Genomic DNA, 11740 nt, shown 5'->3' with positions numbered 1-11740 from the left:
CTTTATATTTTATTTTATTTTATTCTTTTTTTTTTTTTTTTTAACATACTGATGAGCATTCTTTTCTCTATGCCCTCTATCCCCCAAGTACAACCCAATCTGTTGCTTCTAAAATCCAAACAGATTTATGGAGACTGACCAAATACTGGGACAACTTCTACTCAGCAAATTTAATGACTTGAACTCAGATGTTAATGGAAAACACTCATCCAGACATTCTCCAGTCCTATTGAACTGCTTGAATTTTTGAGTTTGCTGTAAATATGAGTGCTTTGAAAGCTAAGTTCAGTTCTCTTCTGAATACATAAGTTTACTCACAAGAACTTCACTTGTAAACTAGTGTGAAAAAATTCCTTATCCTTCCTCTGCAGTAGCCTGTCAGTTTGGGAACTGCATAGCACAGTCTGCACAGCATTTATAGGGTTACTAAGAGAAGTTGTGAAGAGTCACACACACAGTGCATGTTTTTCACTGTGGAGAAGGTGTTTAATTGTAGATCAATTAAACATGCAGCTGCAAGTTTTGCATAAATGTGATGAAAAGCGGGAAAGCGTAGGAAAACGTTAATCCAAAACACTTGCACAGACCCTCGATAAAGCAGGAATAGGATCAACAACAGGGTGCTCTTGACTGCAGCCAGTAGATTGGAAGAGTAACTTAAACAATGGTAAAGTCTGGTTTTCATATCAGACAGACAATCACTATTTGTGAAGCTGACTGTAGTTTACTGCATAGCTCACTTTTTCTTCCCAATATGTACTTCATCACATAAAGCAACTGAAGCCCTCTCAAAGTTTTCCTAGTATTATCTATACATATAGTTAACTATTTCCCTATTAATTTGATGCAACATATTACTCTATGGTAAGCCATGCCTACCAGTTGGCTGAAAACTCCAAACTTTGTCAGGAGACAAGTAGTCCCAAGTCATTAAAAGGTTTTTCACAACAAGGGCTTTTCAAATTCAGGAGCCAAGATACTTTAACAGACTGTTTTGAATCACACCACTTTTGAAGCTTCTGACCAGTGTTTCAAGCATAAATGAGCACCTAACTCTGCACATCTTCATAAAGAACAGACCTAACTAAGTAGTTGAGTTACGTGACACAGTATTAAGATGCTGCCTTAAAAAGGCAGCATCTCCAGGACAGCTGTTACGGGTGAACCAGAGACATCACTGTTTGTTACTCACAACCAGGAAGCGTATGAGCCCTGCTAAGTGACGGTTTTAGGTGCGAATCCTTCTACAAATCAACTGAATGCTGCTTGTACTGCAGCAAGTGTATAATCTTGCAAATGAGAATGGGATGCTAGTTTTCGAGCACTGTTTAGAGGTCCTTTTGCACTAGGTGGAGATCATACATCATTCACTACATGTCACTCAGGTTCTGTTAAAAACATAAATTAGTACTTATCCATAAAACAAAAGAAGGAAATCTATTTTATTAGTCCCCTGGAAAATCTAAAACAAATTATGCAACATCACACTTCCACCTACTAAGCAAGTAATAAATTATGTACACAGAAAGGGGAAATAAAAGTGAAAGTATCAAAGAAGAACAGAATATATCATAAGAATGCTGTTCACACTACAGGATGCAAGGCTTTAGTGCTTTTTCTATTCTGAACCAGTATGGTCTGGGGATCATCTCAGCCCTAGAGCTATTCTTTTCACTTGACGTAGTACTCTAAAGTGGATGTCCCATGTTTCCTTTGTTTTTGTCCACCCCTGTAACCGGCAAGGAAACCCTAAATGCCACTGTACAGGTACCTGTATCGGTGAGATACAATGGGCAATTACCTCCTATAAAATGTCAGCATGAAAGTGTATTTAAACTAAGGCACAAATGCCAGTATTACCAGATACTTAGATTTTAGGACACTAAGAGGTAGAGACTGGGAATTACCTCAGAATTCCCAAGACAGGATATCAACTACATGCCTGGAGAAGTTTCGGAGAGGGAGAGGAGGTGGCACAAGTAACAGACTAAATTCCTTTGTCAGGGAAATAGCTAGCCACTCATAGCGCTTTTTTTGGTACCCAAACAGCTCAAATTCTTCAGCTAGAAGTATCAGGAATCCAGCTTGTGGGGTTGGGGGTTTTTTTTGTGTGTTTGAAGGAGGAAAAAAAAGGATATTTCAAAACATTGGTCTAAGTCAAACCTGCATGTCTTTTTACTCTGTTTTCTGTTTTGCCTAAAACCAGTTGAAGTGAGCCTGATTTTTCACAGGGCACCAGGAATATTCATTCTTCAGTTTCTTGAGAGGAAGTTCATACACAGTGCCTCTAGCTCTTTGGCTGTTCTGGAATCATCTGTTAATGCACACGCAAAGCTCTTTCTTATGTTTCAGAAACATTCGTTAGCAGCATCAGTCACCACAACAAGGGTGTAACTGTCAGCTGAAAATTATACAGCTGTTTATTGCAGTGGTTAACTTCAACAGGACTGTCATGCCAAATGACAAGGCATAAAGTAGATCTGAGTCATGACATTTCTGCGTCTAAAATCTTGGCTCCTGCGTATTGTTGCAGCTGCTTTGATCTTCCTAGACTCATCTGTTTCTTGCAGAACGTTCTGAAACTTTTCAAGCTTAATTCTATTTATTATTAATCGAGTTACGAGAAAGCAGCAAAAAATATCACATTCACCTTTTCCTCTTGGATACTTTAATAGGAAGGCAGAATGCAGGCTGCTAATCACACTAAAGCACCTCTAAACTGAGATAGCTTTGGCTAAAGCAGTCAAGATGTCTTTTTCTTCTAATGGCAAACTACAGTTTGCAAGAAAGAAGGATGCAGGAGGTTTTCAGGATTCAGCATTTAGGGCAATAAAGTCTCAGAACAGAGGGTGTTTTTTTTAATTACCTTTATATTTACATTTGGTAGTTTTATTCATAGAAAAAATCCAACTACCCTTTTCCATAGATCACACAATTTCCTATCTACAGTTTCAAAAGCAAATCTAACGAGGTATGATCTGTGAATTATTTCCTTCTGATTCATACTTCTTTCAATTTTTAATCTATTTACTAAAACTTCTTAATTGAAGAACATATTGCCTCATCCAGATTTCCCTATAGTTTATCATAAACAAGTTCTTCTGTTACTAAAGGCATTAACAAATCCAAGTCCCTATAAATGCATACCACCATCCCTCTAACTTCTTTACTTCTGTAATTGCCTTTTCCTTCCTTGTTCCATCTGCATGCCTAGCTGATAAGATATGATAGACACTACATGTTTGTTCTCAGTTTGTCCTTTAAGGTCCCTTACAAAGAGTGACTGGGTCAAAAGAATTTCCTTGAGGGTTGCTTTTGCTTTAGGTAGGAGCTAAGCAGACTCTGTGGACAGAAGATCCAAAGGTCACAGTGTGTAAATAAGTGAGCAGGAAGCCTGCAGAGGGGGGGGGGGGAAAAAAAAAAAAAAAAAAAAAGGGACTTACAGCCCACTGTCAGAATGGGACAAAAGCAGCCTTCTTGTGGGTTGGTGGGGACTGAGTGTGTTGTAATTCAGAAAATCATGGAACTAGTTGAAACCAAACCTTGAAGCAAGAATCTGTTCTGCTATGACACCATGGGCAAGAGACCACCTGTATATAAACCTTTTTTGTTTTGTTTTTTCATGTTTTAACTAGTCGCTTGAGTCTTTTATTTAAACAGATGTTTTCGAGTTCACATTCTGATAAAACATGGCTTTTGAGGTTAAAAGATTTATTTTTTTTTTTTTGAGATCTTACAAGGAAAAAGACCTAGACAAATCCATCACAAAACCTTCACCAAGCAGGAATCCTGACACATCAGGGATTGAGAATCATCTGAGGCAGAGTTTTGCATATGTTAATTGGCAATAATCAGTTGACCAAGATATACATTATTTCACCAATGAGCTAACACGTGCAAGAGCTGAGTTAAACCTGGCTTTTCCAGTGTGATACTGACCTGTATCTTCCCTTCTACTGAATTTTCACACCACCTGTGGGGATTTGCTTTTCTCTGAGACTGCTACCGCTCTGCCAAGTTTGACTGGGCTTGGACTAGAAGGTTCAGAAGTTTCCAGGGATGAGAGAGAAATACTATAAAATGACTGCTTTTATTTTCTGTACTCTGACCCTTTTTCAGGATCAAAAATCAGAGGCATTCTGAACTAGGAGAAAGTAAGGTTTTTAAACGGTACACAGAGCAAAAAGATATCTATCAGCCAGTTTTGCTTAGGTATTCAAATGCAATAGGATTAGTAGAGGAAGCTACTGCTGAGAGACATTGAAAACCTAGTATAGGAGCAAAGGGAAGAGAAAGAAAAAAAAATTAATAGTTGTTGTTCTAAAAATTGTAACTGAGTGACAAATAGTGATGTACCTGAAGAAATAAAGAATTAAATTAGATTAAGACAGAAGGATAAGGAGTTAAGAATGGGATAGACTACATTCCCTGGCAAGCTACAAGGACTGTAGTGTTTCATTGAGTCCACAAACCCTTTCATGTTTGTCCTCTACTGTAGGCAGATATTGATGCTTTTTTTTTTTTTCCTTTCAATTGCATAACCCCTCCAAAAGAGTTGAGAAATCTAGGAAAAAAAATGTCAAAAAATCCATGTTAATTGTGAAATAAAAAATTTTCCAGCGTTAGTGGAAAATAAAAAATCATAATTCAGTCCATTCTCTGAGCAGAATTGGGATTTCATAGAATAAAAACTCTAAGTAGTTTTGATACTTTTGAGCAAACTGATTTCTTAAGGACAATCTGGTAAAATTAAAATTTAGGATTTACAATGGAAAAAATCTTCAAATGCTTGACTTATCAGCATTCATACAGCAGAGGAAACCTAAGAAAGCAGGTGGTCTACAGGAGACTATAATTACAGTGGTAATTGTTAGAACTAATGTGTACTGTTATTATTTCCATACTTCAGGGATTCCTGTGGTCAGCTGTAGGAGGAAATAAAGAATTCATCTTTCCTCTCACCCACACAAATGCACACATTTCTTCCTTAGAAAGAAGTAATTTTGCTTCTAGACAAAAAGAATGGCCGAAGGTACCTAGTTAGAATGTCTTTGCTCATATTGCTCTGAAATGATTGCATGTTTATGGTCAAAAAAGAATTTTTTTCCTGAATGTTAGATTGTCATATATTGCTGGCTAGTATATACTCCAACTTTCTGTTGGAGTATAAGGTATGTTAAATGAAATTTCCAATTATATTAGTAAAGTGTCTGCTTTTGGATCCTCAGACACTTTCAATGCCCTTGACCATGCAAACTCTTTTCCTAATGTGAATTATTTAGGAAGAAACAGAAGTTTCTAAAGGGTCATTGACCAAATACTGCATCTTAAGAAGTTCTGCTGTCCACAGTCCAAGAATCCCTCTTTTCCTGCCTCTCAACCATCCCATTTGATCCTTTGGGATCACAAGGTAACTCTAAATAGCCAGTGTGAGGATTTGGAAGACTACCCCAGAGCTGTCCCTCTTACAGGAAACAGGCACAGATGTACTGATATGTGCTTGCCAAAAGAAAAAAAAAAAGGAATTGTTCTCACAATCACACTGTTGGTGCAGTTCATCAAAAGAGCTATCGGTTCGAAGTCCCTAAATGTGTTTATAAGGCTAAACTGAAAATTACAAGAAAACTAGACTCTAATGAAGTTTTGGTTTATAACAAGACTTTCTCTTAGCTATTTTTTGTTTTTGGAATTCTGAAGATGCATCATAATTACAGAGGTGCAGAGCATGACACGGCCTCCTCCTGCCTGCTTAACCTCAGAACTTTAATGCAAAGCTAGACTGGAAATCTGGGAAGCAAAACTACTTCCTTCCTCCAGGCTGTTCAAAAGCGATTACCTCTGTTCCTCTTCTTCTCCTTCATTTAAAATTTATTCCTTCTTACCTCTCTTTTCATTCTTATTGTGACTGCATGATCATTCAAATACAAGGGAGGAAAATACAGTGTATGAACAGAGCAGTCTAGTTTTATGTGGGCACATAAGGAAGCAGGGTATAGGAGGGTTGTCGCTCAAGTCTCAGTAATTTTAAATTTCAAAGACTATTCTACAAAACATATAGCACAATTACTCTTAATATACGCATTACCTCAAAAAACCCTAGCATGTGTCTAGCTTCTTACAGAGACCACGACATTAGTGCAGATGACAAACTTAGTATCACAGGATTCATGTAACATAGTTTTCTCATTCCTCACATCTTCACACTATTCAAATAAATTATTGGAAGAAAATCCAGAAATTATTAAAATCAATCCATCAATTAACCTATACAATACTATTTCATTTTCCTAGCTAATTTCATTAAAATTAAAACAAGTTAAAAATCTTAAGCAGAGCAGGAGTCATACTGCAAGGTCTGAGTATCCATCTTGAAAAAAATTTATAAAAATAGTTTTAATAAACAAGGTCAGAAGTTTTAAAAAAAAAGGTAAAAAAAAAAAAAGTTTCCTTAAAAAAAAAAAAACACACCCCTTTTAGGAGGACATTTGTTCATATCCTTTAGCCCCACATAAGCAGTTACTTAATAATGAACACACATGGCAAAGCAGTCCTCACAGTATGTTGAAGTATCTATAGATATAGTAATATCAACTGAATAAATCTTAAAGTAACTGTCATGGAAAGTACATATAATAATTTCCTATGCCTTTTACTCCAAACACATAAATGCAATTATGTGTGGTTGTTTTGTTTTTTTTTTTTCTTCTGTAGTGAGAAATTCCTGACTGCCACAATTTTGGAGACAGAGAGGGGGGCAGACAAAAAAAATTTAAGCAAAGTAATGAATGGAAGAGACTGTCAGCCTTTCCTTTGCTAATTTACTCCTTATTTCACCAGAAGTCTTAAGGTGTTATTAACTTTTGTTCATCCTTGCATCCATATAAGATGAATAGAGAGGATAAAGAAAAAAAATCTTGAAAAAGAACTGCTGATCTTGTACTATAAAATATTAATGGCTTCGCTAGCTAAACTAGCTGGCTTTCTAGGATTTTGTTGGCTTACTACATTTCCATTTGCTTTATAGCTAGCTTGCAAGAAAAAAAGATAGTACAAAAAGGATTTTTCAATAAATATTTCCAAAGTGAACTGTGTTTGCACTGGGTTAAAAACTCATAGCTTGAAGCACACAAAAATAAACAGACCGAACAGAACTAATATTAGATCTAATATTGGAACAGGCTCCTGTGAGTTGTTTGCTGTTACTTTGACATGTAACAGTCCATTCAGCCTTACTGTTTACCTTTTTGTACTACAGAGATTAGCATGACTCTACTTCTTTATAAACTCTTGAGTTAGGCAAGAAAAATTTAGTCAAAAATATACAATTATTTTTTTTAAGCACCATGGTATTTGAGAGTAGCTTAAGTCAGCAAAACTTGATTGTCATACTGTCAAACATTTATCTACCTTTTTGAGCATTTGATTGGCATCTAGCCCCCTGAACTTCTTGTAGATGGAAAATTTTTGTTAGAGGGGAAAATTTCAGTATATTCTTAGTTCCTCTAGATTTGGAGAATCCACAGAAAAGGAAGATTACAGAAATATCTGAAGATTAGTTACAAAAATAAAACATAAACAAAATTTTAGAACAATTCAATAACTACTATTTGGCATACATTTATGCATGCTCCAATACATTCAAATCAACTTTTTCATCTCTCACCTAAGCTCAAATTAACTGCTCAAATGTATAAAGTAATAGTGTTTACAGAACACAGAAGACAAAACATTATTCCAAAAAGCATTGAAGAAAATTAACATTATCGGCTTAGTCTAAGTAATGTAATAACTTTTGAAACATGGGTTCATAAAAGAAAAAAATTCTTATGTGCAGTGTCTCTGTTGCTGGAATTGGTTCATATGTGCACAAGTACTTTCTGGTTGCTTGAGGCAATCAGCTGATGTCAAAGGAATTTCTTCAATTACAATAAATTACTGTGTATAGGAGACAAAGACAGAATATTTTATATGAACGTAGAAAGTGAGGGGACATAAACTGGTATAAACAATGATGGGGAAAAATTTAGTTGCAATTGTTCTTATAGCAGGTTTTTAAATAGACTTTGCTTTCAGAAGATGGCAAGTCTCACATTCCTTTTTAAGAAAGTTGGCTTAAGAAAGCAGGTTATCATGGACATTGGTGGTTTTCATGCTGCATGCTGGCACCCAGTGTTCCAAATGACTGCACATCGTCACATTGGAACATGTGGTGAAAGCCTTATGCCAGAGAACTAGATAATATTCATCTTAAATGGTGTTAACTGATTCTTCCACTTATTTTTACTAGCTAGAGTAGATCTGTTAATGTCTGAATCCAACAGAATAAAGAAGTCTGATGGCTTCAGAGCATATTCTGTTCATATTGGTCACCAGAAATGACGATCTGTAATGCCCTGCAGTCATCATCAGCCAGGTATAAATATGACATATAACATTTGCTCCTGAAACCCAGGTTGATGGGAGGGAAGGGAGAGTTATAATCAAAAGACATTTGTAACTTGACTTCACAAAGCCTGGAAACTCCTCTGATTCCCACCACTGACACCTATAGGCTGCCATAAGTAAATTCAAGCTACATAGCATGACAAGAACACACAGATACTGGTAAATAAATCCTGTCAAAGCAGCTTCATAAAAATACATAAAAATTGTCAGATATTTTGTATTGCCAGTATGAGAGATAAAATATCTTCAGTATATCTCCTGGATTTGATGACATCTCCTCAGACTTTCTTAGGAACTTGAGATGAAACAGAAGTCTCCAGGTGCCAAATTTCTTAATTTTGAACATTATCTGATTAATTTTATGTTTTATGCATCACAGTAATAACATGAATATGTGTGGCCAAGAAAGTTATACATATTCTTAAGAAAAAGCAATTGAACTCTGGGTACTAGTCAACTTCTATACTTTGCAGGTATTATGAGGCATTGTAAAAAGTTTTTAAATTATTTAAGCCATGTTTGGAGCAAGTTGTCTAGATAGAGTAAACAAGTTTATTGTATGTTTGTGAGACTTCTCAGGTCTCTTTTGACACCTGCTACATTCATTCACTTTTCACATATATGACATTGTCTGTTGAGAACATCTGTTTCCTAATAGGTCAAATACCATAAATTCACTCTATTCTTACACTTAGGAATAGAGACCTGCTGGTTTCCCTTGACAAATGAAGTCATTTATGTGAGAACAACCAGTGACAGACTAAGCTGAGGTTCTGTGCTTTTAACTCCGTACCAGCAATATGCCACATGCCCACCTCCTCTGCAAATTTCTTTCTCGATCAAAGAGCATCAGCAATCTCCCTCTCAACTGTGTAATGTCCCCTCTCACTCCAAATGTTCCCAGGAATACATGTTATTGCTATTCATTACAAAACAGAAAGAATAGGACTGGTTTTACCCCCAAGTACTCCTGCATTTTTCTCATCAAAACTTACAGCTTTAACTTATTTATTAATCTCAAAAGCCAGTTTTATTTTCTGATAGACGCATTCAATTTTGCTGCTTTCCACTATGGGACAAAACCAAAATAAGTTGTAGCTCTCTGGAACTATGGATTATTATTGCTTGTTGCAACTCTAGAGCTAGTTCTAATATCTTTCTCATTAGTCCATTGTTAAGAGAACTTTTTAAAAAATAAGTAAAATTTAATTTTTAAGAAGCTTAATTTAACAGGATCAAAATTCCTCTTCTGTTCAAGTGTCTCTCTCCACATGTATATATAAGTTGAACCACCTAACACCCTTCTGCCCACCAGGATATCAAACCTTACACTTAACATCTTTTTCAGCAGTCCATCCTTATCATACCCCAAAGAACAACAACACTCGTTGGCTACTTGGAATCATATAAAACTTAGTTTTGGAGGGGACTCAGGATGATACTCAGTGCAGCATTCTCCATGCACAGGCAACCTCACAGGTAGACCAGGTTTCTCCAAACCTCACCCAGAGATGTTTTGAAAACCTCCACAGCATATCTGGGCAGCCTGTCCAAAAGGGTCAGTTCCAACAAAGAATATTTTTTCTTACACCCCTACATCCTATTACAGATTAGGACTACCACTTCCTGCCCTTTAATTGTGGACGTCTGAGAAGAGTCTGGCTCTGCCTTCTCTGTAACCCTCCTTTATGCTGTGGCAGACTATGATTAGATTTCCCCCGCTCCCACAGCTTGCCCTTTTCCAGGCTAAATGAACCAAGTTCCTCTGGCCTCTCTTTGCATGTCTTGTGGTCCAGCCTAATAGCCTCTCCAGCTTGTTAACATCTCTTTTGCACTGGGGACCCCCAAACCATAGAAAGATGCCCTGCAGCTGTTGTCAACCCCTTGAAGGAAGGAAAAGTATTTTAGAAAGAGAGGAGGAGTGGGATGGCTGACAAAGAGATGTTTAGGACCTAAAATTAAGCTTCATAAGGGATGCTTAACAAAGGAGACAGAACAGATGCAATTTAACTCTGTTTCATACCTACCTGTTCCATCCTCCCCCCAAAATTGCAAAAGGAGAGATATCTAGTGGGATAACAATTGCTATAAGGCCCTAGCCACTACCCTTCATTAGGTAAACAGAGCTTGAAAAAGAAACTGCACAGAAGAGCCTGAATCTAGCAAAGCAGCCCCATAAAGCAGTTCAGGAAGATACTACTTCATCAGAGGAAGAGGAATATAGATCTGGCTTGAGAACAACCCCTTAAAAACATCCTTTAGGTGAGCAGTGGATAGGGGAGGTCTTATACTGTGTAGTCACATTAAGACTTATACAGATTTCCCCTCACCCTGGCCATGTAGACTTAGGAAAGGTATTGGAAAGAGAGAGTGGCTAAAAATCTGACATTAACAGAATAGCAACATAAAATAATTCAAGCAAGGTGTGACATCAGCTGCTGTCTGTACCTTCTGAATCTTCCCCTCTGCATTTTGGCTGCTTGCTGCAATTCCTTTCCTTCCCTTCTCACATAGCAGTTGTCAGCTTTTGGGGGTTTTTTTGTTGTTGGTTTTGGTTGGGTTTTTTTTTCCTTTTTCACGTTTGTAGTCCTTCAAACATATCTGTATAATAAAGTTTAAGTTGGCCAAACACAAGATTGCTTTTTCTGAAAATATATTTTTTTTTTTTACTTCAAACTAGAAACCTTGTGATCTGGGACTCAACAGCAAGCTGAAAAATCACTGAATGCCTCCTAAAATTATACTGCTCACAAAAAGTGGTATACTTTTACCTAAAATTATACCATGCACCAAAGCCATGTGGTGGGCTGCTCTAATGAGTGCTCTGCTGTCAAGGTCAAACAACAAAGTCTGACAACCCTCTTCAACCCTCTCTTCCCCATCTCAACCACTCAGGTTTTCCCACTACTTAATTATGTGCACATGCCTCAACCTGCTTCATTCTCTTCATTTCTTTTTCCTCTTATCATATAAGATTTAAGCATAAGTTCATTTTCAGTCATTCATACAGAAAGCTAATTATCTCTAAATCTAATTTTATGATATCTGCAGTCCCTTGCAAACCTCAACCCAAAACAGTATGACAGAACTCACAACCTGGGGTCCTTTTTCCTCCCCAAGATTTGTGAGGGAAGTATAGTTTATTTCCAACAAGCAGTCAGTCTGTTGTTTTCCCCTTACCTGAACAGGATGCTGTCTTTTATAAACCCATACTGATATATTCTATATCAAATAAGCCTTGCCAAGCTACTTTTCCTTCATTCCCCCCCATCCCCAAACCTCCTCCTGAAGAACA

Source organism: Pygoscelis adeliae, unplaced genomic scaffold (assembly GCF_000699105.1).
Source record: "Pygoscelis adeliae isolate BGI_AS28 unplaced genomic scaffold, ASM69910v1 Scaffold170, whole genome shotgun sequence".
Classification (NCBI taxonomy): domain Eukaryota; kingdom Metazoa; phylum Chordata; class Aves; order Sphenisciformes; family Spheniscidae; genus Pygoscelis; species Pygoscelis adeliae.
Note: the sequence above shows the minus strand (reverse complement) of the source record.